Consider the following 25584-nt stretch of genomic DNA (forward strand, 5'->3'; position numbering starts at 1 on the left):
AGGCGGAAGCAGTAAAACGAAACGGCGGCGCCCGTAACATTCAGGATGTTATGGTAAGACAGAGTCGGCATTTGGTACGTGGCTAAGACAAACAAACGTCTAATAAGGATTTACAGACGCAGGAAACAACGACAGACGCTGAGGTTCATCACACTGCTTAGCAGAATCATCACTGGAAATCGTGTGGCATGGTAAGGAAGCTAGTATTTTTATGAGAGTCTGAAATTTGTCTGAATGAAGTGTGAATCGGGACATGCAGCCAGACACGCCGGAAAAACCGCGGACAGTCAGCTGACTGTAAGGGGATGACGCGGTCTGCTCATGCGCTCTTCGTTATAGAAAACCGGGATAAAAAAAAAACAGGCCGAGACCTGCTCAGGAACTGGTCAGCAGTTAGCGCGGTCCGGTTCAGTCTGCTGACCATTTACACACAAGAGTTATCTTGGTTACCGAGCTCGGACTGGTCTCGGCTCGGTTAAAAAAGTGTAGTGTAAACGGGCCTATTGTCTATTGTCCCCTGAAAAGGTGAATGTACAATAAATGAGCCACAGACCTGTTCTTTGCCCCATTCAGGTGTGTACTGACTGAGGAAGAAGTATCATGCTCATTACTTTGGCTTACTAGCACTAGATTCACCCTGCTGGTCGACTTTGGCGATCTCCTGAGAAAGTATTTGATACTATATCAAACCACACTATTGACTGGCAAACACTCAATAGTGTAAACAGCAATATGCAAATATGTGACCAGATAGAGTAACTATATGTGTTTTTAATAATGATCATATTTCAATCCAATTGCAGTTTTGTCTCCCCGCGACCCCATGAGGGATTAAGCGGGTTAGAAAATGGATGGATGGATGGATGCAGTTTTGTCTTTATTGCAGAAAGGAAAAAAATGCACATGTCATGAAATCTTATTTAAAGATTGTTTACATTTTTTTTTGCTGTCATATTTATTCTCTTACTCTTCTTTGTGAAATAATGGCCAATATTAGTGGGTAAATTAAATGTCTTTTCTCTATGTTTCAGGAATAAGCATCCAATGGACAGCTTTGTCCGGGAAAATTTGTGATGCTTGACGGAACATGCTGAGGAGTTACCAGGCAGCATTTAAACTATGATAGGCGCAGACATGTGTCCACTTTCCATTGCGGGGGACAAAGGTTTCAAAAAGATATACATTTAACCAAAAGTATGTTCTTTAATCAAGATTCTATTTCACCGAGAAAATGAAAGACTAATATGAAGAAACCCCCAAAAATAAACTAATTAAAAAGTATCCTGAAAAAGGCTGACAGCATTACACTAACAACAAACATCTGGACATTGCTACTGAGGCTTATCTCGGGGTGACATGTCACCTCCTCGGGATGAGTTGGGAAACGCCCCCTGGATGGGAGACAAACAGCAGCAAAAATTGCAGAATGGATAGTAGAAGTTATAACGCAGTTCAAGTATCCCCCAGGAAAAAAAATAAATCAAAAGCAAAGCTGTTGCACATGACAGTGTTGCTAATGTCGTTGCACCAATTAAAATCCTGTCGGAGAAGCATGAATGGCACTCGGTGAGCCTTGCTGTGTCAGACCCTGAACCTGGTTCTGCAGGGTGCACAAAGCAACCTCCAGATGCAGCAAGATGCCTGGTGGAGCCTTTTAATAAGAGCTAGCTGGCATCCTCTAAACAGAAAGATAAGCAAGAGCAAATGGGCACTAAACAGATTTGGCGTAATTTTCTGATTGTGTTCTTAGTGTCTTGTCTCTACATCTTTTAGCGAAGAGCAGGATGAGGAGCAGCAGTTTAATCGGGCTGAACACAGTGAAGTCCTTACATACATTTGAGAACATCCGATGTCCGTTGTCATGGTGGGAAAAAAAAATTGCAGCAAGGTATCCTATGCTGTCAAAGCTGGCAAAGTCATTGTTTTATATTCCAGCAACGTTTACTCCATCTGTCTTCTGCAGCAGGTAACATCGCCACAGAGCTCTGAATACGCTTCTTCATGACAACCACCATATTCTCCTGTAAAGGATGACACATACGGACAGTTTCTGATACTAAATTAGTGAACATACGATATGTTAAACAAAGAAGATTAACATCGTCAGTGTGTGATGTTCCCAATAAGTTTAATAAACAATTTTTGTTCAGTATACATCTAAATCCAAGTCCCTCTGGTCAAATTTTGGTTTTGCAAACCAAAAATTGCTGTATTATGGGTTTAAATAATGTTAAAGCTTGTGCCAAAAAAGAAAAAAAAAACATCCCAAAAATAATTTAACTTATTTATTTCAATTGCTTGTTATGTTTGCATTATTTTAGCAATATGTCTGTTTTACCGTATCTGTGGATTCCATTGTTAGAAAGTGCAGCACCAGTAAACTGGATTAAATGCAATAACGTGTATCGCTATAGAAATGTGTTTTGTACAGTTAGTTACTGCTCTGTAGCGTTTTTTTTATCACAACGTCTTTAAAGAAAAGGAGGAACAATTTTAGTTTATTTAATTAATCAATCAATTACTGTGGGAGATTAACCGATTATCAAAACAATTGATAACTGCAACCCCTAATTAGGGGGATAACAGGAAGTCTGGCTTACTACAGCAAATGTTCTCTGTTGTATTCTTTTGGGCTTCCAACCTCTGTCTGTCATGGCATATGCTGGGTTTGGAAATATTGGCAGCATTTTTGAAAAGTTCAGAGTTAAGGTAAGGATCTAAATCATCCTCTGAAACTTTTTTTATTATTATTTTTGTAACCCAGACTCCCCAGATCCATCTACACAATGAAACAAAAAGTAAACAAATTAGTGTGCCTGGAAAGGGTAACGATACCCTGAGGATTTCTGTTTGCAGTTCCGAACCCAGATCTGGGCAGAGTGTGGGAAGGGAAGTGTAGGATGCAGAGTAAACATCTTAAATTACCTGCTCTCCCAGTTCAGCCCACCACCGGATTGCTGTCAGACTCGACTGACGTTTGATTAAAAGTGGAGACAAGAGAAGGAGAAACAGAGACCCAATTAGCACATTAGCAAAGCAACTGACCTCTGATGGCAGTTTGATGACAGCCAATAAATGTCTGGTAGATGTCAGCAGCCAACCCACTGTGCGTCAATCATTGGGTGCGGGTGGCTGAGAATAATGTGGCTGCAGTTTATTTCTATATCATTACCACACTGGGAACCTAGCTTCAAAGAAAGTGGGAAATGAAAAAGAAAATCCACATCAAAAGGACCTGTGCTATTTTTACTTTTGCAGAAAGGCATCTAAGCTGTTTCACTTCACAAGACACTGATAAGTTGTTTCAGCAATGGATTATGTATGTTAATTTAAGTCCTTCTTTGGTTGACAACCAACTGGCAAACACATTTCTGCATAAAAGATCGACTTTAATGTATTTCTCTAAAACTTCGCTCTAAAATATCTTCTTTTTTAAACTAATTATCTGAAGAAGTGGCTCACAGGGGGATAAGGGAACAGGCAACTTGAGGAATAGGCAATATTAACAAATAAAAATGTTTTAACAAAAACTTTAAATAACATACTTATAATTATCAAGCAAACATGTATAAATATAGCTACAAAATGCAATTAAAAACTACACTAAAATATAATTTATAAAAAGTTTTATTATGTATACATTAACTTAACTATAAAATCTATGTATAAGTTAAGTATACATAAATATCCATTTGTGTAAAATACAAATGTAACATAGTGGTTAAACATGATCTCTCCATTGTAAAATTCTTAATCAAATTCATATCAAATCTAAAATTAAAGTATTACAATCATACAGTATAAAGTACAAAATATATACCTTATTTTTCCCGACCATCGGATTATAAGGCGCACAGTGAATTAACGTGTCTTTGTGCGTCTTTGTCCACATATAAGACGTACCGGACCATAAGGCGCACTAAATATTCTTCCCAAGCGTGGAATATCACTCCGCCCCTTCACATACACAGCTCTCTCCTGAGAGGGAGAGCTATCCGTCGTCGTAGTTGGACTACACTGCCCTGTTTATAACATAATGCCAAAATAAACATAACTTTTATATTGAATAAACTTACTAGGTTCATTGATGCTAGGATGTACTCCGGGCGCGGGCTGCTTAAAGGCTCCCACATACTCGGGCGTACTGTGCGCATACTGTGAGCTTGGTGGACTCCGCGTTGACTCTCTGTGGATGTTTTACCCTTCATAGTCGAGTGCACATTTGCTTACATTTCTTGTGGCAAATTCCTACATTTCCCACACTTTCTGCCAGTGGGACGAAGCGGTGTAATGGATGGTAAAATGTATGATTAGCTAGCTGAGAACCTAGAGCCGTTTCTTTTCCAGCAGGCAACCACCTGTCGGTGCGAACAGAGAGGGACTGTGATGCTGCGTGTCCTGGTGACTGCCTGTTTGGAGCAGCTCAATATATCAAGCTCAGTCAGTGTCACATATAAAACAGTTTGATGTAAAGACTTCTTGGCTCAGAGCAGTTTATAGTGTGACAGGTACCTGTATGCACGGAGTCCGCTCAGGGTACGCCTCGAGTACGCCTTGAGTACACCTCAAGAACACGCGGACCTCCGCGGAGTGAACTACACCCGAGTATGTAGGGGTCTTTACATGAATGCACTTCTAGTTTCGACATTACAGTCAGGCAGTCTTGTAGACAGCCCAGGGTTCCAATCAGGTGTGACACAGTGTACCGTAATGCTCCAAATATCTATTGAGCGTAGTGGCTTTGTTGCTAACCAATGTCGTTTGATTTTTGAGCACATTGTGCCACATAAAATTGGTCAATAAGAACAACGGTAATCATATATAAAGCGCACCATCAATTTTTAGAAGATTTAAGGATTTTAAGTACGCATTATAGTACGTAAAATACGATAACTGTCATACTCTTGCTAAAAACTTGAATGAGGATAATCATTACGATTACCCACCATTTAATAACAGTATTCACTCATTGCTGTTACACATAACATATACTTAAATGATAAATTACAAATCTGAAATTTATTGAAAATAAGACTCAGAGATGATCCTGTTAGACGAGTCCACTGTTGCAAATTATTTATTTTCTTTTTTTTCCTAATTACACCCTTTTCTATTGTATTCCTAATGTTTTTTTATTCATAAGGCTGTTTCATTGGTGTCAAGATACCTTTGTAAAATTAGATTGTTTAGATCCTTTGTAATCTCTGCGAAATACAGTTTTAGCTAAAAAAAAAAAAAAGAAAACCGTACTAGGAAAGTCTAACTTTGGTAGAAGATTTCTACTAAAGAAGACCAAATCTGGTAACTAAATCAAAATATGGTTTAAAAAGGTAGGAGATAAAGAATGTGAACCATTTACTTTAATTTGCAGCTTTTTCCAAATCTTGCCCCTAACATAATGTTAGATATTACATGAGGCTACAGGTTGTTGAAACTGTTGAAAGCATTTATTGGGAAAATATCAGATTATTCACAGAGGTACCATGTACATCACAGATATGGATGAAGGACTGATAAAGGAAACGGCCAGTTATCTCGGGGCAGCATGTACCCTTGGATAATCTTGAACTCCACGCCATTCCACAGTCTGGCAGATGATAACCGAGTGGTGACCAGTTTCTACGGACGACAGTGGGAGGAGGGCACATGCTTGCGGGCAGTGCTTGGCTTCTATAAAGACTCACGAAATCGGCATTCTGGACTCGCTTTCCCTCATCCCTTTTTCTCGTACCGATACCCGTCTAGAGCCTCACCTGAATCTGTAACCATTTCTCTGGCTTGTTTAGAATTAAAGTGTTAAAGTAGAGCTTCTGTTTTAAGGGTCACTTCCTTCAAAAGAAGTAATTCATTGTGTGATTGCTTCTCCGGGGTGAAAGCACCGGACAGGGCGCAGAGACGACTAACCGCTGACATTGAGAGGTAGCTTTTGCGATAATTATTTGTTTCCTGGCCTAATGATACCGTAAATATGTTTGGAATTTATCTTGGGTGTGTACACTTTTTATACTATTGCATCTAACATCCGTCCACTGTTGCCACATTCTTTTGCAGAATAAAAGGAATTGCTCCGAATTAACGAGGAATAAAAGGACTTGCTTTGCTTCCTGAGACACATAACGTTTTACCAGTTGCCATTATAAGCTGCTTTTGACTGCAATGCAGCATAACTACGATCGTGTAGAAATGTCTTATTAAAAATAAGCTCCAAACAGGACTGGGTGAGATTAATTTCATTATTTGAATCAGGATATTGGACTTGGACCTTCTTGTTTTAAAAGGAAGCTTAATATTACATTTGAATTGCCACAGTATAAAAAAAAAACTGAACTGAATAAACATGATCAACAATTCAAATAAATGTCATCACATTAAAAAAAAAACAAGATATTAAAAGATTTAACAAGATATTTTCAACTGGATAGTGGAGATAAATGTGAATATAAGGAAGGGTCGTATAGCTTAAACCCTGCATTGCAAGCTGACACTCCGAGAACAACATTGCGGACCCCTACCAGGCATGTCTGCACATAATAATTGGTAGTGGCAGCCACATGCACGACGGCTGTCCAAGTGGGTGGCTTGCTTGTCAGTGTCTCATACACCTAAATAGAAAGTCAGCTTTGGTCAACCAAAGCCAATTACCCTTCTCTTAAATACTTACTGTGGATATTTTTTTTCCAACGTTTTTAATATCAAATCCTAAACTCTTCTTCTCTTTAGGCTATTAACACCGCCTTCTAACAAGATTAATCTACACTGCGAGACGTTGTTCGAGGGGGACCGTACACAGATTTACAGTGCAGTTACGAAACAATTTGCCCAGCTACAAAGCCCAAAACTGACAGGCTTTCTGTTGTTGTTTTTTTTTAGGTTTTAGATTCTGGGGGAAGGGCAGCAGCTGTTAGTTGGGTCCAGCTGTCGACGGCGGCTGGCAGAAAACGGGAGGGGAGGAGATGATTTTGAACAAACCTGTGCAAACACGCTCCCAAAGGAGTTCCATCATAAACTCGGGCGATAGCTTCTTATGCTTCTCTCTACTTTTGAATTTGAATTGCACTGGCAATCGTGGAAAAACATTTAATTCTGCTAAATGCTGCAGTGGGGATAAACTATGTCTGAGCTGGCTGAATTTAATATGACAAGAAAGGATTGCAGAGTTTGTAAATTACTGTGAAACTGAGACTTTCTTTTTTTTTTTTCCCCTTCTCCACATAATTCCAGCAGGCCCCATTTGCAGGATATGACCATGAGCTCCTGTTGTTTTGCTGCACTGTGCTCAACACAAAGCAACAAATCTCAGTCAGGTCTGGGAAGGATTCATTACCATTTATAAACAGATAATGTATGAATAATAAAGGAAAAGCAGTCCAGCAGCTGAGTTTGGAGAGAAGATTAATTCAGAAGATTTGTGCATCTTTATAAAGAAAGTTTATTATTACACAGATATATAGAGTTATTACACACAGATTCAATGATTATGGCTTACAGCTGACATAAACCCAAAATGTTATGGCCTAGACAATCAGGAAAGACTGCTGGCAGTTGTCAGGCAGACAATCTTTAAAACCCTCCACAAGCAGGGTAAGCCACAAAAGGTCACTGCAAAAGAAGCCGACTGTTCGCGGTCCTGCATGCAAGCAAATCCACAGAAAATTGAGTGGAAGAAAAACATGTGATAGAAAAACATGCACAAGCAACAGGGATACCCGCAACCTCAACAAGATGTTGAACTGAAGCAACCATGTCTACATAATCTGTGATCTATACAATATATCAGTTTCAATTTGTCACTTGAATGATTTATAAATTAACTATGTGATTTAATTCTAGTTTAAGATGAGCCTGTATCAACAATTTGTCTTTGGTTTTTAGTTATGCTGCACTTGGGCAACGTAAATCCAGTTATTTCTCCACAAAAATGTTAAATAATAAAAACAAAATCTATAAATATTTTCCCTTCATAGTCCCACAGAGGAGCATTTTGTCTCCCTGTTTAACCCATCCCTTAGAGAGAAGTGTGCTGAAAAAAAACTTAGCGGCGCATTGGAGGAGCAATCTGTGGTCAAGCGTCTTGCTCAAGGACCCGGAGCGACAGCTCGAGTCTCGAACCGGCAGCCTCTCTGAGATGCAAACGCTCAGCTCCCTAACCACTAGGTCACCCGCTAAAATAAAGGCTTGCATGCAGAGAGACATATCCAAAGATGTGCATAGAAAGTTGAGTGGAAGGAAAACGTTATAGAAAAACATGCATAAGCAACATAGGTAAACACAGTCTTGAAAAGGTTTTGAATTAAAGCCTATACAGCAATACCATCTGTAATAAATACAATAAAAGAGTTTCAGAAGGGATTTCAGTTGGAAATAAATTAACATTTCAACGAACCTATATACATTTTACCTCCTGTTTGTTCATGTTTCCCCTGACAAGGTGCATCTGGTTATTTCACCAATAAAAAGTTGAAAGAAGCAGAATAGAAAAACTGAGTGGAAGGAAAAACGCAAATGGAAACAGTGCAAAAGTGAAAGGGATAACAACATCCCTGACAGTGTGGTAAAGGAAAGCATACTCAGGAGTCTGGGGGAGATTTACAAGGCATGGACCTTGTGGCTGGATTGAGAAATTGAAGAGCCACCATCCCGGACAGAATCTGCAACTGTTGAGTTTTCCTGGTTTTAAGTCACTCTTTAACAAGAAATGGATGCCAAAATTTTATTGGTTTTATATAAAAGTGTAAAGTTAACTAAGCAACTGAATTTGGGGTATTGAATAACGGTAAGCCAAAGTCTTGAAGAGTGAAACTTTAAAATTACCTGTATGGATTTCTGTAATAAGGTGCAGTCAGGCCACAATACAGATTTGATTTATTATGCCCCAAATCAAACATCACAAATAGTGTCATCTGTTAGAGCCTTCAGTGTGGTCGCTGTAGAGAAGTAATTCAACTTTTCTCTAAAAATGCGGCTATTCCCTCCCTTCAGAGCAGCAGTAATTGCACAGTTGCATGGTCTGCGCTATGTACTGTTGTTTGAATTCAAGCTGTGAAAAAAAATGAAACAAGAAGCCAAACACAAACAAGACAGACCTCACATAGCATAAAAAATAAAAAAAAGGCAGCTACCAATGTTTCCCCAGCTGCATTTATGCATATGACTTCAGTTATTCAACGTGTCCGGCTTCAAAGCTGCCAGCGTAACATGCTTTAATGAGCTGCATGACAATTAGGGTCAGCAAGTAGCTATGAAAATACGACTCAGTGAGCACTATGAAGCTTTTGCTTTCAAACAAGCAGCACAGGCAAGAAGGGGCACCGCGGAGTTGTTTGTTCGTCTGTCTCTGGGCTAAACATGATATGCTCCTCTCCTGGCAACGAGCCACGTCAAGGGCAGGTTGAGGTTACCCTGTGAATTCGTACTATTCACCCTGGATCCCTTCCCGCTGTGTTTGTGCCGGATTAAGCCGCCCAGAGACAATAAAATAATCCCTAAGTAGCTTCCCACTCTAATCATAACATTGTTAGCTGGCATCTGTGACTAAAGCCAGGAGCGGGCCAGACCAGGAACAGGTCCAGGTTCAAAAGAGCAGAACCTTATTTGTTTAGTCAGGCAAGGTGTCTGAGTGTTTTATATTTAAATCTTTAAATCAAACCTTTGCCCAGTTACAAAAACGGAGTAATTTTTTTTACGAAATTACACATCAGTGGTGTACACATGGTATGTTCGTTTGCCTAGAAATTATTGTCCAGTTGAATTTAACAGCTTTTAAGATACTTTAGGGGGTAATTCTGCTGTTAGCATCACATAGAAAAAGTAATGTAACAATAGTCTGGACATGTGGGAGCCTAGAGATGCACCAGAATTGGCCTGTGACCTGAATAAGATGATTCCTAATCCTAGGTACACACGGCAAGATAACTATCCAGACTTTTGCCCCGATCTTCCCCTTCCGACAAAACTTAAGGATGCCCCGATGATCGTGAATATAATTCTATGGGATATTCCTGCCATGTATCGATGCTAAGCGATCTAGTCTGCTTGGAACGACTTTGGGACCGCTCCAACCTCAAATCAGGACATGTTGGATTGTCTTGACCCAACATCCTAACATGTGTGGCGTTCCCTGGGAACAAACCAGCATGGCGTCTGTTGAATGTGATGTGTAGCCAATCAGAAAGCAAGGTGACATAAACACGGAGAAAAAAAAAGCAACACAACAACTCATCTCAATATCATAATGTAGCAAACATAGAGACCCTGTTCGCACTGTCTCCACTCCTTTAATTATCCCCTCGCTTTTCTTTTTGCAACGTTTTTAATCACCTTTGTTCTTTCTTGTCGGCCATATTTATCTACTCTGAACTCACCATTGAGCTCGAGAGATTTTGTGAGATTTCCCGTCTGACATCTGGAGGTTCCTGGATTAAATCTATTTGTGTGGTGTGTTGTTGCCATTAGACCAAACACGACACACTGCAGGACCAAACCTCTTATCTTATAGCTATGATTTTTTTTTTTCAGCCAAGAAGTTTAAAATTTTGCTTTGTGAACCAGGTGAAAAACCTTTACTTTTCCGGGTTGATGAATGTGCAACACCTTGTCGCTAGCAGTTCCCTGTAACAACAGTCTTTGGTGTCGAAGTTACTACTGAGTGTAGAGATGAAGACGCTATTTCAAAAGGAAAATGCATTTTCGACCACATGTTGAGCCATGAATTTGGTTCAGATAAGCTTCAAGAGAGAGCAAGACTTTCAGAAAATAACAGGAAGGCTGAAAGAAGTAGAAGGAAGTTGCTGTGTTATACCGTTATAAACTGCCAATCTCCGTCTCTCACGAAACATGCTTGATATAGAAATGTTGTCAGCTTTCTTGAAAACTCATGTAATGATGTGCATTTTCTAGAATGTACACAGAAACAGTTGTTTTAGCAATGCTAGGCACTCTAGCCACACTAATTGTTGGTACAAGATGCTTAAAATAAAAAATGTGAGCTCATCATTTTGTCTCTTTCAGACTCCATATTGTACCTGCACACTCCACTGCACCATTTTAAGTTTGGAGAGTTTCCCTTTATTCTTTAGCCTGATGAATGAAGCCCTTTCATGTAAGGCAATCACAGTAAAAGAAATACGGTGATATGTTCTTGTGTTGGCCTTCTTTTGTCATTACAGACATTTTGAAGCCATCCTATACTATGAATGTATTATTGTTAGACTATGCTCGTGCATTGGGTACAGTTCAAATAATCTGTGATGTTAATATAGTTCTGTTACCATTTATATCAGCACTAGAGTCCCTACATTTGGTGCAATCATTATTATAAAGATGTTTTTAAACAGTTTACAAGATATTTATGACAAGGATTTCTTCTTCTTCTTCTAATTATCATTTAGTGCAGAATATTTAGGATGTGTGAGCAGCATCTACAATTTTCTTCCATTGCTCTTCCTTTTTAATCACACTTGCTTTTATATAGCTTTAGAAACGCCAATATCTATCTAATATCTAAATATGGTTATTTTACATAAAGTTAAGGTGAACTCTAACCTTTCTAGTTCAAAGGTCAGTACTGGTGGCCCTTCACGTGACACAGTACCAATAAAGTGGCCCTCAGTTTAATAAAGGTGGGTGACCCCTGTCCTAAAACAACCCCGCCCAGCCCAGCCGTTCCCACAACAGACAGGCTCCCCTCTTATTTAATTCAGCTAGTAAATTCAAAAACCATGAATTAAATATGGGTGATATCCAGAGTGAAGCATGCAGTCCCCATGCCTAGAATACGTGCTATATTCTACACACCAGTGTGATTTATTTCCTATTACCTCTTCAGATCCATAGTGAGATGCATTATAAAGACTTTGTAACGTAGCAATATCATGTAGGAAACTGCCACAGGGTAAGAGGAAAATTATAACCCTATTAAAAACAATGATAAAAACATGGCATTTATTATGAAATCGATGTGACTAACGCAAAAATAACATTGGCTCGGACGACCCAGCTATAATCCGCATCTTTTGTTTCCAGATCCGTCATTAACTTTGTAAAAAACAAAAACTTAATTGAAACTTTTGGGGTTTTGTTTCACACTGGTTTTCTACATATGTAAATTACTGCCTCAAACTTCTGCTGTTTGTACCAAACAGCCCACAAGACACAACACAGACGGAATTGGTTATTTCTGGCCGATATAAAAATGTGTTTGATCATCAGAAACATTTTCTCAAATAAGTGAAAACAGAAAAATAGAATTAGTGAATTAGTTGCTTTGAAAAGTCCTCCACTCTTCGCTGACAAACAGCACTGCACTCCTTAAAACATCTGAGATGCTTGGCAAAACAAACTCATCTCATCCACAGGCTCTCTTAACCACAAGGAGGGCTCAAAGATCAGAGAAACAAGGTTAAACAAAAGAGAGGGAAGCTTCCTCGCAGCACAAAACGGGATTTATCGTGCCACCTTAAATCGTTTTTTTTTTTTTTGTCACAACTGGCTGTCAGAGTTGGCGTTTGTGCGGTTCAACGCGTCTCCCTTTGAGTAGCCGTGGGCTGCAGCTCAGCCACCCACCCAACCCGCTGGGGAACAACCCTCTTCCCTTCAGCCGCTTCGACAACACGGATCTTTCTCATCAGCATCGCTCCCTGAAGCACCGAGCAGAGATTTACAGCCTGCAGCACCTGGTTGGCCGATGCGTGACTGATACTATTAAAAGGAAATGCATAAATGCAACTGCTTGACTGTAACAATAACCAGAGGCTTGAAGACGTAACTCCCAACTTTTCCCTCTTTGAGGGGAAAACTATCCAGGAAAACAGCAGAAAGTGTGTCGAATTCGTTGCAAACTTACAGCAGTCAAAGCCAATACTTTAGTGCCCCGGAGACAATGTAATATTTCTGCTTCTCTGCACCAATGACCAGCACAGGAGCAACCACTCCAGGTCATCACAAAACTGACAGATCTGCGCAGCAAGCAAAAGGGCCGAGGGAGCTTTTTCTCAGGCCAGAGAGCTTTATAAATTACAGGATTTGTGCATCTGAACAGATGTCAAAGAGCATGATTTATCTGAAAAGCGGTTCTGCACAAAAAAGAAAAGCAACAACATTGTTTCCCGGAATAGCTTAACTCTAGTGAATAATAAAATGAAACAAGTTTAAACCCAATTAACGCTGAAGACAAAGGAATTCTTTGCTGGCACTCTAAAAAATGTGAGCAATGCAGACCTTTGCAGCGTTTTTATGGCACAAGTATAATTTATGCCACCTCCTAAACAGCGGTCGCATACTGCGCCTCCTTTGTGCGGCTCCGGCTTTAACGGCCGGAGGAATCACAGAGGAAGAAAAGGGCCAGTGTCATGTGGTCTGAAGGCCTTTTAGCCAGACAATAAAAAAAAAAAAAAGATTGCGTCAGCACTTTCTGCTGCGGAACGAGAGAAGCGGCGTTCGGAGCCCCTGGCCTGCCCCTCTCAGAGGAGAGCCGGGGTTTAATGGAGCAACTCTTCCACTCCATTTGCCAGCTTGCATCTCAAAGGCAGGAGATGCATGCACGTAGGGGAAGTGAGAGTGTCACCCTGCATACCTCTGCACGGCCTGGGAGCCGCGCTCCTCATAACAACTGACAAAGGCTGGTCGTCTCCTGACGCTCGGTTTGCAAAGCCGACACATTACTGACATGACGTGCCCAGAGGACGCAGCGTTAACCCTTCAAAGCAATTAACCGCTGTCAGAAAATTCAGACTTTCTTTCAACTGAACTGGTTATTAGAGGCTTTTTATAAGACAAAACAAACCCCCACTTTGTGTTGTAACTGATAAGTTAAGCGTTGAGGGTTGAGTGATGATTGTAACTAAAAAGATGCTAACGTTTTTATTTTATGCGGTCTTCGTTTTTTTTTTTTTTTTGGGGGGGGGGGGCGGGGGCGGGGGGGTTACACACAGTATCGGAAAAAATTTTCCAGCAACATAGAGAGCAGTGACAGCGGGTTCATCCCCTTAAATATTTCCTCTGTATTTGTTCTTTAATCACACGTTTCAGCTCATCAAAAATACATAAAGTCATTAAATACAAAACACAGTTTTAAAAAATTTATTTGATTTCTAGAGGGAAAAAAGTGATATCCAAACCATGCCATGGAGTGTGTTAACCTGACTCCGCCAGCTGTATGTCGCTCCGCCTAGCTTCACTCTCATACATCTGGGACATCGCCCATAGAAAGTGATTTCTCCAACCAATTTTATGGTCTGGCCAATCAGGACGCAGGGCTGGCATTTCATAGATGTGACGTAGTGGAGACACGACCTTGAGACTGTTTTGATTTAGATAGCAATGGCGGCTCGCATCGAGGAAGCAAGCGTTAACATTGATGCTGCTATTTCTTCCGTGTTGTCCAATCTACCTAATATTGTTTCATTAAAAGAACATCAGAGAACGCCTCTGAAGGCTTTTGTTGGTGGAAACCATGTTTTCGCCCTTCTCCCGACCGGATTTGGCAAGTTTTGTTTTCCGGGGCGCGTCCGCAGCGGACATCTTGTCGGTTAGCGGTTAGTGCAAACCATATTAGGAGGCCTTTAGTCCTCGACGCGGTCACCCGGGATCGACTCCGACCTGCGGCGCTTTGCCGCCTGTCTTCCACCCTCTTCCTGTCAGCTCACTGTCAATAAAACGCGTGCCACTAGAGCCGCAAACACATAAAAAAATAAATATTTCCTGCATCGCTCTCACAGAGTCACAGAGTGGTTGAAATAGCACGTCGATAAAGATGACAGACAAGTGGCTTATCCAATCATATGCAAGGATTTTTGATAAGGCCCACCCTTTTTCAAGGTGTGTGTTCTGTTACAACTGGAACAAAACTAACAACATTTCAGAAAGAGAATCGACAGCCAAAAGTTGTAGTGATACTGTGATGTTCTGAAGCTATTTTGGAGCTTAAGCCCCATGGTGCTCTCTAGCTGAAAGTCCAGGACGAGAATGTCCCGCCTTTAGTTTGTGACCTTAAGCCCAAGTGTTCTTGTGTTGTGCACCAGGAAAATGGACCAAAGCATACCAGCAAGTCCACCTTTAAAAGGGACAAACATAACAGGTCCGTCCTGCTTAGGCTCTTCCAACGTGGCTGAATTAAAACAGCTCTGCAAAGAAGAGTGAGCCAAAATCCCCCGCAGTGATCTAAAACATTGACATTTACTGCAAATGCTTGATGATAGCCGTTACTGCCTAGAGCGGTACGTACAGGTATTAGGTCCTTTGAAAACTGCTTTTTGTCTGATATTAAAACTAGTTTAATGATCTAGAACATTTGAGCGTGGCAACTAGATAAACCAGAAGAAATTTGCCAAATATTCAAGCTACATATTTTAAAATGCACTTTATTTACTCCATGCTGTAGGTTTCTGCAGAAAATACTAACTTAGTTGAGGAGAACACTTGCATAAAAAAATTTTAAGACATCACAGCGTTGCATGATTGTATTGTAGCAGCATCTCCTTATTTTACTGGTTCATTGTTGAACCACAGTTGCGCTGTCTTTGGCAACAGTAGAAGACTTTGTTCTGATTTTGGATCAATTTCAGATCCAAACAACCATTTCATGGCTGGCTAGACAAGGAGTAATTGAAACAGCCCCGAGCTGACGCATCTATCAGCAGTCGGTCGGATTTAAGCGAGAAAAAAAACACTGATTGACTGACAGCTTCATGAGGCGATTACATCACCCTCACCGTATATACGGGGCAATGAAACGAAAACTAGGCTTCAACAATATTGTTATTGCTAGTTTTTTTTTTTTAAATGTCTAGATAAACATGAGAAAAAATAATAGCATCTCATATTCATCAGATTTCTTTTAAATAAGATTTAATTAAAATGCTTTTTTTGCTGAACTGTAAATATAATAATTATTTTTTTCTATTTAGCTCTTGAAATTCTTATCAGTTAAGATATCATTCATGACATTTAGGGGAAAAAAGGGGGGGGGGGAAATCAGAATTTTGGAGAAAAAAACTAATTCAAATGTGAGGAAAATAATAAACCAGATCCTTTAGTTCAGTTTAGACTTGTTAAATTATTTATATTTGCTATTTGATAATATGTTTCCAAGACCTTTCTAAATGTCAGATCAATGAGTGATATAATTTCATCAAATTCAAAAGTTTTGTATATTTCCCTAATATCTGGTAAATGTCCCTTTTCCAACTGTCTAACTCTGCTGAGATATTTTGGGTATCCTTCCATAAACTTCCCATAACAAAAGTTCTGCTGGCCTGTTAGTCCAGTCAGGTTTGCAGACCGCCTTGCTCACACACACACCTTTTCAGCTGTGCCCACAAATCTAACGCATGTCACTAAACAACGATTATGGTTTCATGAGACCACAGGACATGCTAAAGTCAAATGTTAATGTATTTGTCTCTGAGGGCATTTACAAACTGTAATCTGGCTTTTCCATTGTAGGTCAGGAGGAATGGCTTCTTCCTGTCTGAGTGGCCCTTCAGCCGATGCTAGTTTGGTACTTGTTACACTGTGGATCAGGGTCAGTCACCATCTTTACAGGTTATTTTGCTTTTGTTCTGGAGTAATTAAACATATTGTACACACTCATCATGGAACTTAACCCATGTCCTCCTGAATGCTATGAAGGTTGGAGAATCCCGTTGTGTTTACACTTTTGTTTTTGCTGGAATAGAAGAATGAGGCACCTTTAAGCATCTGGAAATTGTGGCCATGGGTGAAGAAGACTTGTGCGGATGTACGGCTCTTTTTTTTAAAGTTTGTTGCTTCGAAATAAGCCATCGTTAAATTTTTCTTTTTAAATTCTCTCTAATTTCGTAAGGTTTTAGAAGAGTGAGAAAAACATGTTATGGTTACACAGTATTTAAACATCTGTTTTCAACTGTATGGGAAAATATCAAACCATCACAATTCCAGCGAAAACTGTTTCTGAAGGTTTGATTATCAAATTATTCCTAAAAAAAAAAATACAGATTCAAAACAGCTAACAATTTTTTTGTTTACATTCCTTTGGTTTAAAGACTTTTTTAATGAGATACCAGAGAAAAGAAAGAAGTAAAAGGGACATTTTTTTCCATCTGTACGGAGCACAGAGTAATTCATCCACCTGTTGTTGCAGTGCTGGGCAGCTGGCTGAAACAAGGCTACTACACATTTTCTCTCACTGACAACCAAGACAAGTTAGGCAGCTTGGGAACGTTTCCGGTGACAGACACAGACCGTCATCAGCCATGGAAACTAAAGCAGCACCACGAGTCACTCTTACTGAAGTAACAGTTTCAAAACGAAAGCTTTTAAATCAGCCGACTCCAGGCTCTACTTCAGCATGTCTACGAATAAACCAGGGTTTAAATCTAGATTTTTTCTTCTCTCTATGCTTAAAATCTACATAACAGTAAGTGGTATATATACCAATACGTTAACAGGAATAATCATTATCTAATACTATTTTATTATTATTAAAATATTTTTTTTAAGATATTTATATAGGATTTATCAGCAGGTATACAAGCTGATTTAAATAAATTTGGTTTTCATTTGAATTTTTTGCTTGAATAATGTAAAACTGGTATTTTTTTTGCTCAACCCCATACAGTGAAAACCTCCCATAAAATGTGTGGACTGCGCCTGACTCTAACAAATGGATTACTGAAGTCAGACAAGAAATGTTTCGCATAAGTTAGCTAAACGCCACAAAACAGCGGCGTTGCCGATGTGTTTTCTGAACCTTGCAGCAGTCGGCGTAAAGTTCAAGTACCAGGAAACCCGAGAGAGGACTCACCTTGAGTAGACAACAAATCCAGCTTTGGAAGCAGCGAGGCGCTACATTTCACCAACGCTGAACCGAAGTCCCTCTCCAGAAGAAACGCTCCACGGTTCTCTACAAAAGGCAACAGCATGAAATGAAACGTTGAGCCGAAGCGAAATTGTCACAAAGCAGAAAACAGTGTGACAGCCATCTTTGTGGTGCTGTAAGCGAATGGAGTGGGAGCCTGTTGTTGATCCATTCTCCAAAAAGAGACTACAAACAGTGGCTGGCGATGCGAGGATACAAAAAAAAAAAAAGATGCATGTGGGTCAACAAGGAGTTCTTGTCACAGCACAGACTGGGACAGTTGTTTTATTCTTCAGTGGGAGGATCTGAAATGAAGTGCTGCTTTCAGAGTTGTGATGTCGATCTTCCAAGCAGTCTGACTAAACGTATTATCATGCCATTAAAAGGCCAGTTATGGGCAGGAACGGGGCTCTAGTATCTGTGTGGGAGATGCAGTCGGCCGTGTGATAAAAGCTAAATGAGCAGAAAATGTCGAGAAGTAAAGCTGGATTAATGCATGTTTGATTATTCCCCCACTAAAAAATATAAATGTATAATAAACATAATAATGCGGCAAGCAGGAATACACTGGTTTCTGGTTTAAAACTATACATTGGCTATAAAGAGTCAGTGTTGTGACTTTGATACTATTTTTTATCATCAAGTTTGACTTTCCGGGACTCTGAGTTTCACACCAAGCTCCACCTTAGTTAACTTAATTCAGCCACTGAGAGTCTAAATAAACTACAGAAACAAAGAGAAAATTAGAGCTTCGTCAATCCCAGACGGCTTTTAGGAAAATGCCATCACTCAGAATGTATCATTGATGCAAATTTAATTATTTTATTTCATCAGGATTTGCTCAAATGAAATATTTCTACAAAAAAAAGGTTCTGCCCTTACTACCCTAATGTTTAAATGACATTTAAATGTGAAGAAAGGTCGAGAGTAAAAGGAAAAAATGGCTCAGAGAGACACTTCTCTTGCCACTTGAATCCAGAGGGTTCACACTGAAGACACACAGCTTTTACCCTCAAACAGACGATGATTAGAGGAGAACAAGGAGCAGAACTCCTCCCAGGGATATTTGTCGTGTTGGCTACAATTTGTCCCTTTTAGCTGAAAAACTCTGGCACACATCAGAAAAATAACGCCCACAGAAATCTAATCCCACAAAACCCCTACATTCTTAATAATCCTGCAGCATGCATGAATGTGAGCACATGAGTTAATAAGTGAAAAGGCTAGAATGTGAATTAAAAAGCCATGTGTCCAGCACTTTTAAGTCTCCTCCCATTTCAGTGTTAATTAAGGCATTTAGGCTGTGCTTCTCATCTCCCTCTGGAGGACCAATGAGTGTTTAAGTTTTCATGCATTACAAACGCCTCTGTACAAAGCTAAAGCTTCACACCACGAGAGACGGCCCGTTCTGTTTAATGTAACAAACAGATACTTGGCTGAAATACTCAGAACATATGGTTATTCTCCCCTGACCGTGGTTTATATGCGCCAAAGGTCTGGAAATTCAGGACACGGCGAGCCAAATACTTTTAACACACAGCAGAGGAGAGTACATCCCAGGAGAATAAAAAAACGGTGTTAAGATAATCTGCAGGCTTCTTGTTCCCAATACCACTTTAACAAAACTTTTCTGTTTAAATTTAACTCTTTAGATATCGATTCCATACTTGGATATTTTTAGTAGGATGAGTCGACTTTTCAAAAAGGTCAACACAGCAAAGAGAGTCAACATTTTAGAGTATTATACTAACATTTAAGTGATGGGCCGACACAAGGTTACACATAAAGAGTGAAATGGAACAGAGGTAAAATAAATAATAAGTGGATTTCACTAATTAGGTAACTCAAACAACTGCATTAGTTTTATTTTGAGGTATCAGAACAAAGGAGGCAGAATAAGTGGCCATGCCACATTTTTCAGAATTGTAACTGTAGAAATGTAAAATGGTTTTCATTTTTTTAATTGAATAAAAAGATGACAATGTAGTCCACATCTGTATTTAGCTCATTCATTCTGATACCTTTAAATAAAATCTAGAGCACGCTATTACTTTCCCAGTTCTTCTGCAACATATAATAGCATATATTTTTTTACTTTTCTACTTATGCTTCTTTTAAAATGTTCTTATATTAGGACTTTTCTGTTCATTAAATTTTTACTGTGTTGTTTGAGAGGCCAAGAGACACGAATATGTCCGAATATGTCTAAGTATGTATTACAGAATTGATTAAATGAAGCCATATACAGTTTAATCGTGGAAGATAACCTGATGGAGGTTGCAAAAGACTTCAACTGGGGGGGAGAGGTTTAGCTTTTAGCAGCACGATGAAGTTAAATACACAGCTAGAGCTACAGAGGAATGGTTTAAATCAAGGCATTTATGTGTATTAGAATGGCTGAGTCAAATGTAAGACCTAAATCCAATTAAGAAAGTAGCAAACTTGACAATTGATGTTCACAGGCTCTCTCCATCGCAATCTAATCGAGCTTCTTTGCAAAGATATAAGTAATTCAAATGTTTTTTTGAGAAGTTGGTTGGATGTAAAGCTGACCTGAGAACAAAGCATCCTCTCGTACGAAATCCCTAGAGTACCTATGAATTAAAAGGACTAGAAAACAAAAACTTGAGTGAGATGATCTTCAAACATTATAACAAACATATTCTCAACAAGTTACATTAAAACCAAACTTTTGCTGCCAACTTGCCAACTTTTATATCTTTCACAGAGAAGGGCAGAGCAGTAAATTATTCCCGAGTTCAAAATGGTTCCTGAATAATACACGAGGCTCAGCATTTTATAGCTCCAGACTGTGTTTAAGAATCGATTAACTTGTCTTATTAAGAAGCTCAATTCAGCCAAACTTTGCTTTGGATCCCTGTGGATTGTGAGCATCCCATGTTCTCACTCCGACTGAATGAGAAGATGTAGGAGTGAATTTCATAACCTCCTGTTACCCCTACCAACAGATTTAGAGCCTTGGCCTTTAAATGGGAGTCACCATTTTTAAAGGCACAACAGGATGTTAGCAAGTTCCCATTTTCCGTTTACGTTATTATGCTACTGTTTGTTAATGGTATAACAATCATAAATGTGACTTATAATAATTACTTCCCAAAAAAATGTTTTTTATAGGGAAAGTCAGCTAATACAGCTCCCCCAATTAGCTCTTCCACTGCATTACAAAATCAACCAGGAAACCTCTATCGTTGTGGTACACATGCTAAAGAAACTGGTAGAAATAAATTATTACTTCATGGAGAAATCAGATTAATCTAAGGTCTTAAAGAGATGGTTTTTTTTCCCCTTTACTTTTAAAATATAACTAAGACAACAACATTTGAACTAAGCCATCTTCGTGATAGATTGGCAGAGACCCTAAAACCTTCTGCCCTACCCTGCAGGTTGTACTGCTGTGCTTAAGTTATGGTTATTGGGCCCTCTTTATAAAAATAAACTGTAGAAATTTAACAAACAAGATACAAACAATTTGTAAGAATTGTGAGAACAAATTCATACTAGCTAAACATTAGCGGTTAGTGAGCTAGCACGTCTGCCCCCAGCTTTGGCGCTTCCTATTGCTGAAGGACGTATCCCTCTCACGTTTATGATCTAAAATCTTTGGCTAATAAAAATCTAACTGGGTAATTCTTTGCATGAAATATTCTTTAAAACACAATTCATGATTCAAACCCTTATTTTACTGCAAAATACATAAAAGATGAATCTAAGGACTTTATAGCCCGTTAGAATTAGACAGGATTAATTATGGTACTATTTAGTCCAGTCAAAGTAGGACTAGATTATTCACTGATTATAGGGTATCTAAAATATATTTCAGAATTTATTTTGGCATTTGTAAAGCCTTTACTCTTCTTTCTTTGTGTAACGACTGAATAGAATAGATGACATGTGTTGTGAATTGGGGCTATATACATAAAATTGAATTGAATAGTTTAGTTAGAGGGGTTAGTTTCCCAAAACATCTACTTAAAATCTCATCTCATCTCAGGAACCGACTATCATTTATCATCTCATCCTACAAGCTAATATTCTGCAAAAAATATTAATGTTTAAACTGGAACTACTAAATCTAGCTGCCGTTTATAGTAGTTTAGTAGATTAAAATGAAAAAAAAATGTCAGTACACAAAAAAAGAACGTATATATCTACAACATATGTACAGCAGCACACAGTTGGGTTTAACAAACTAAAAGCAGAGGATGTTGCCTGTTGTGCAAAAAATTTGGCTCATCAAAAGATTGCATCAACCTTGGCACCCAGGAAGCACCCGTACTATGAGGCAGAGAAGTCCCTTGATTCATCCAAACTAAAAAAGCGTTAAAGATGCTCTGAGACGCTTGGGATGTAAAGCACAAGTATCTCCATATCACCCGCCACAGCTGACAGAAAGTCATCCCACCAATGTGCTTGCTGGCCATTAGAAGCTAAAATAGAAGATCGGAGACGAAGCTTGGCAGGTGGCTCAGCTTTTAGCGGCAGGTACACATTTGAGTGAAGCGCCAAATTAACACGGATCGATTTTAAACAAAGCGAGCTATTAAAACACGCGCTGCAATTTCCAACATAGGCTCAAATCTAAAGTCTGAAAGCCCTTTACAGCAGCTGCTACTTTCGGCTTTATTGTGGCCGTGAAAGAAACATTTAGAGCAACACACCCAGAGAGTTGCCCTGGCATGCAGGAGCTTTCAAAGCACGGAGAACGGGATAGAGTGGGGAAAGCTGCTTTAAAGTCTTTCCTATGTTTAGTGTCTTTCTTAAATTCCACCTCATCACAGAAGTTTGGTCAAATAAAAGGCGAAAGTTGACAGATTTTGTCCCAAGGTGAAGTGGGTTTCTGTTTCTTTACACCAAGACTCCTAAAAACACAGCCGAGGAGTCGTAAAAACTATTTCTGACCACAGTACTTTTAAGTCTACGATCACTATTAACTTTTGGTGCTGGTCGCAACAGGAAAAATAAACCCATTAGGTGAAGAACCGAACGTGCATCGCTGTGTAAATGTTTGTCATCGGTCCCGAGCAGAACGGATAATAATTTCAAACACCAACTGCTGCGTCACCGCTGCGGCTCGGTGTTAAAAATGCATGCTTCCGGGCATTCTGAGGCTTGTTAGCTAAATGAAGAGAGGACGTAATATAGTTTCCTTGGAAGTGGCATTAACACTCTGTGGGGTTTTTCAGCTGGATATCAATTAGAGGCTCATTAGGCGCTTAGAGACGGCGGTCCCTCCGGCTTCCTGTCGCCTGCTGTGAAAGCGGCTGACCCTAACCTCCAGTAAAAAGCCTGGTGCGCTACTTCTTTTCCACCCAGAGAGAACAAGGGCTTTGGAGCAAGTGTGTTAATCGGGCTTCTTTCGCAAATTAAATTTAATAAAAACACACACACTTCAGAATTAATAAAATGAAATGAGAATCAACTGGATATAAAACCACGAACAAAAGAAAAATAAGCAGCTAATTGGGATTTTCGAAGCAGGTTTCCAAACTTTTAGTGTCGAACACACATTAGGTATGATAGGTATTTCAATATAAAGTGTTAACTTATTAGCAAATAGGAAAACGTATTTGGTGTAATCATTTCTTTACAAACACTACAACTTAAGATGAGGATGAAACCCATTAGCGTCTGAAACATTAAAGGAAAACATTGTTTTCATACCAATGGCAACCACTCCGGTGCTTCTTATTAAATGCATCAATTAACCCATTTAGCGAGTATTGTCATGGAGCAAAAAGTACAGTGAAGCGCAAAATTATTCATTCCACCGGGAGATTTAGATTTGACATGATCTTCATTCAACCAAGAAGCTGGTTTCTTGCAGGAAATTAGATAATCGTCCCTCAAAAGATAATAAAACACTGTAACTGCAGTCTTGGATTTAAAAGAAATCATTTATTTGCTTTTGTTTACGTTTTATTACAAAATGGTATGTGTCATCAGTCCAAAGAACATTTTCCCCTAAAGTCTTTGCTATGATTGAGATGTTGTTTTTTTTATGTTTGTCCGCTTTACGCGAGGTGCGCTTTTGTGTTCTTTTTGGTCGGCATTCATTTTCTTTTTAGAACGCTCACACGGATGCAATTTCTCCACAGACTCTTTTTATTATTGTTCAATCAGGGGGCAGTGATGGCCTAGTGGTTAGAGAATAGTGCTTGTGTCCCGGAGGTTCTGGCTTCAACTCCCACAGACTGTCACTCTGGCTCCCGGAGCAAGACCCTCAGCCCCAGAACGCTCCCTGGGCGACGCACAGTGGCAGCCCGATGCTCCCCGAGGGGATGGGTTAAATGCAGAGAACAAATTTCATTAGAATTTATGTCACAATGACAATAAAACATGATATTATAGATTGATTATGATTATTATAATGAACGCTGACCTTAACGGAAACAAGTGAGGCCTGCAGATGCTGCTCTGGGGTTCTTTTAGGACCTCCGGAAAGAGCCACTAAAGAGTTATTTTAGTAGCGCGGCCACTCCATATTCACCTTTGTTCCATCTTTTCTTTATTTGTGGACAATGGCTTCCACTGTGGTTTTAGACATGGCCATGTATCATTTTCTTGACTCGTATGTGTCAACGACTTAACTCTCATCTCTTCTTTCATTTTTTTTTTTTTTTATTGAGACATGATGTATTGCTTGTTGAGATCTTTTAGCCTGCTTCATGATGTCAGACATATTCTATACAAGTGATTTTGATTCTGCAGGTGTGGTAATAATCAACCCAGGGTGGGGCATGTAAAACTGGTTAATAATCTTATAAAGCTAGTTAAAAAAAAAGATATTAAGTCTGAAATTTATAAATGATTGTGTCACGTTTTCTGTCTTTCATTTGATGAACTAATTACATGCTTTGAAAATGTTGTGAAAGCCCCTCTACATGATGGAGACAAGGGGTCAGCTTAACCGCTCAAGTTTATTTGGGGAGGTTTACCCTCTGTATTACCTATCTGCTTCCACTGGGACAAAACAAGGGACCACCCAGTCATCTTATGACCCTCACACAGAAGGAGCAACACCACTTACCTCCCTCAGAGCAACCAAGAGCTGATAAAGCAACTGTTTGTGTCAAGACTCGACAGTCATTTGAGCAGAGAGCTGAATGCTGGGATTGTCCCCGCAGACCCAATCTGGCTTCATGCGAGAGGAAATAGTCTAATTCATGCCTGAAGTAAGGTGCTCTATTCTCTCCAGTTAGCTCGTCTCTGGTGCAAGCTAACTTGACTAAGCTGAAGTGATTGTGAACGACAATATATAATGCTAAAAAAAATACGTAAATTGACTTATAGTGAACCGCAGCTTTATTATTTATAAGGACGTTGCACTTTATTTGTAAATATTTGGCTATCTTTATTTGATCAAATCTTCACACTTTTCCATAAAGTACCTTGAACCTCTCAAGGCCCAAGAACTTCAGTCCAAACGCTTTTAGAAACTTGAGCAAAGGCTGAAAAAGATCAGTTTCTCTTCAAACATATGTTTGATCAGTTGTCACCCTCATTTACAGATGTGTCAGAATAAAGAATCTTTAAAAGCTTCATTCTGTGCTTTTACCAGTGCAGACTCTATAGAAGTAGAAGTTTGCTTTACTTTTTGTTTTTCTGCTGAGAATTTGCTCAGCCAGCCTCATGCTGCTTCTCTATATTTATGCCCCTTGCTGTGTTGTTTGGGGCAGCGGTGGTATGAAATATTTTTAGACCGACTCAGAGGGGACTTTGTGTTCTGACTG

At 39.4% G+C, this 25584-nt stretch overlaps 1 long non-coding RNA gene across 1 annotated transcript in view; it reads right to left on the reverse strand.

The window, feature by feature from the left end:
• Nucleotides 1-25584, reverse strand: part of LOC118564307 — a 63541-nt gene that overhangs the window by 20291 nt on the left and 17666 nt on the right. The window contains exon 2 of the long non-coding RNA XR_004931750.1: nt 17780-17878. This is a non-coding gene — a long non-coding RNA (uncharacterized LOC118564307). The remainder of the gene's footprint in view (nt 1-17779; nt 17879-25584) is intronic.

The sequence above is a fragment of the Fundulus heteroclitus genome, chromosome 10, assembly GCF_011125445.2.
Source record: "Fundulus heteroclitus isolate FHET01 chromosome 10, MU-UCD_Fhet_4.1, whole genome shotgun sequence".
NCBI lineage: Eukaryota > Metazoa > Chordata > Actinopteri > Cyprinodontiformes > Fundulidae > Fundulus > Fundulus heteroclitus.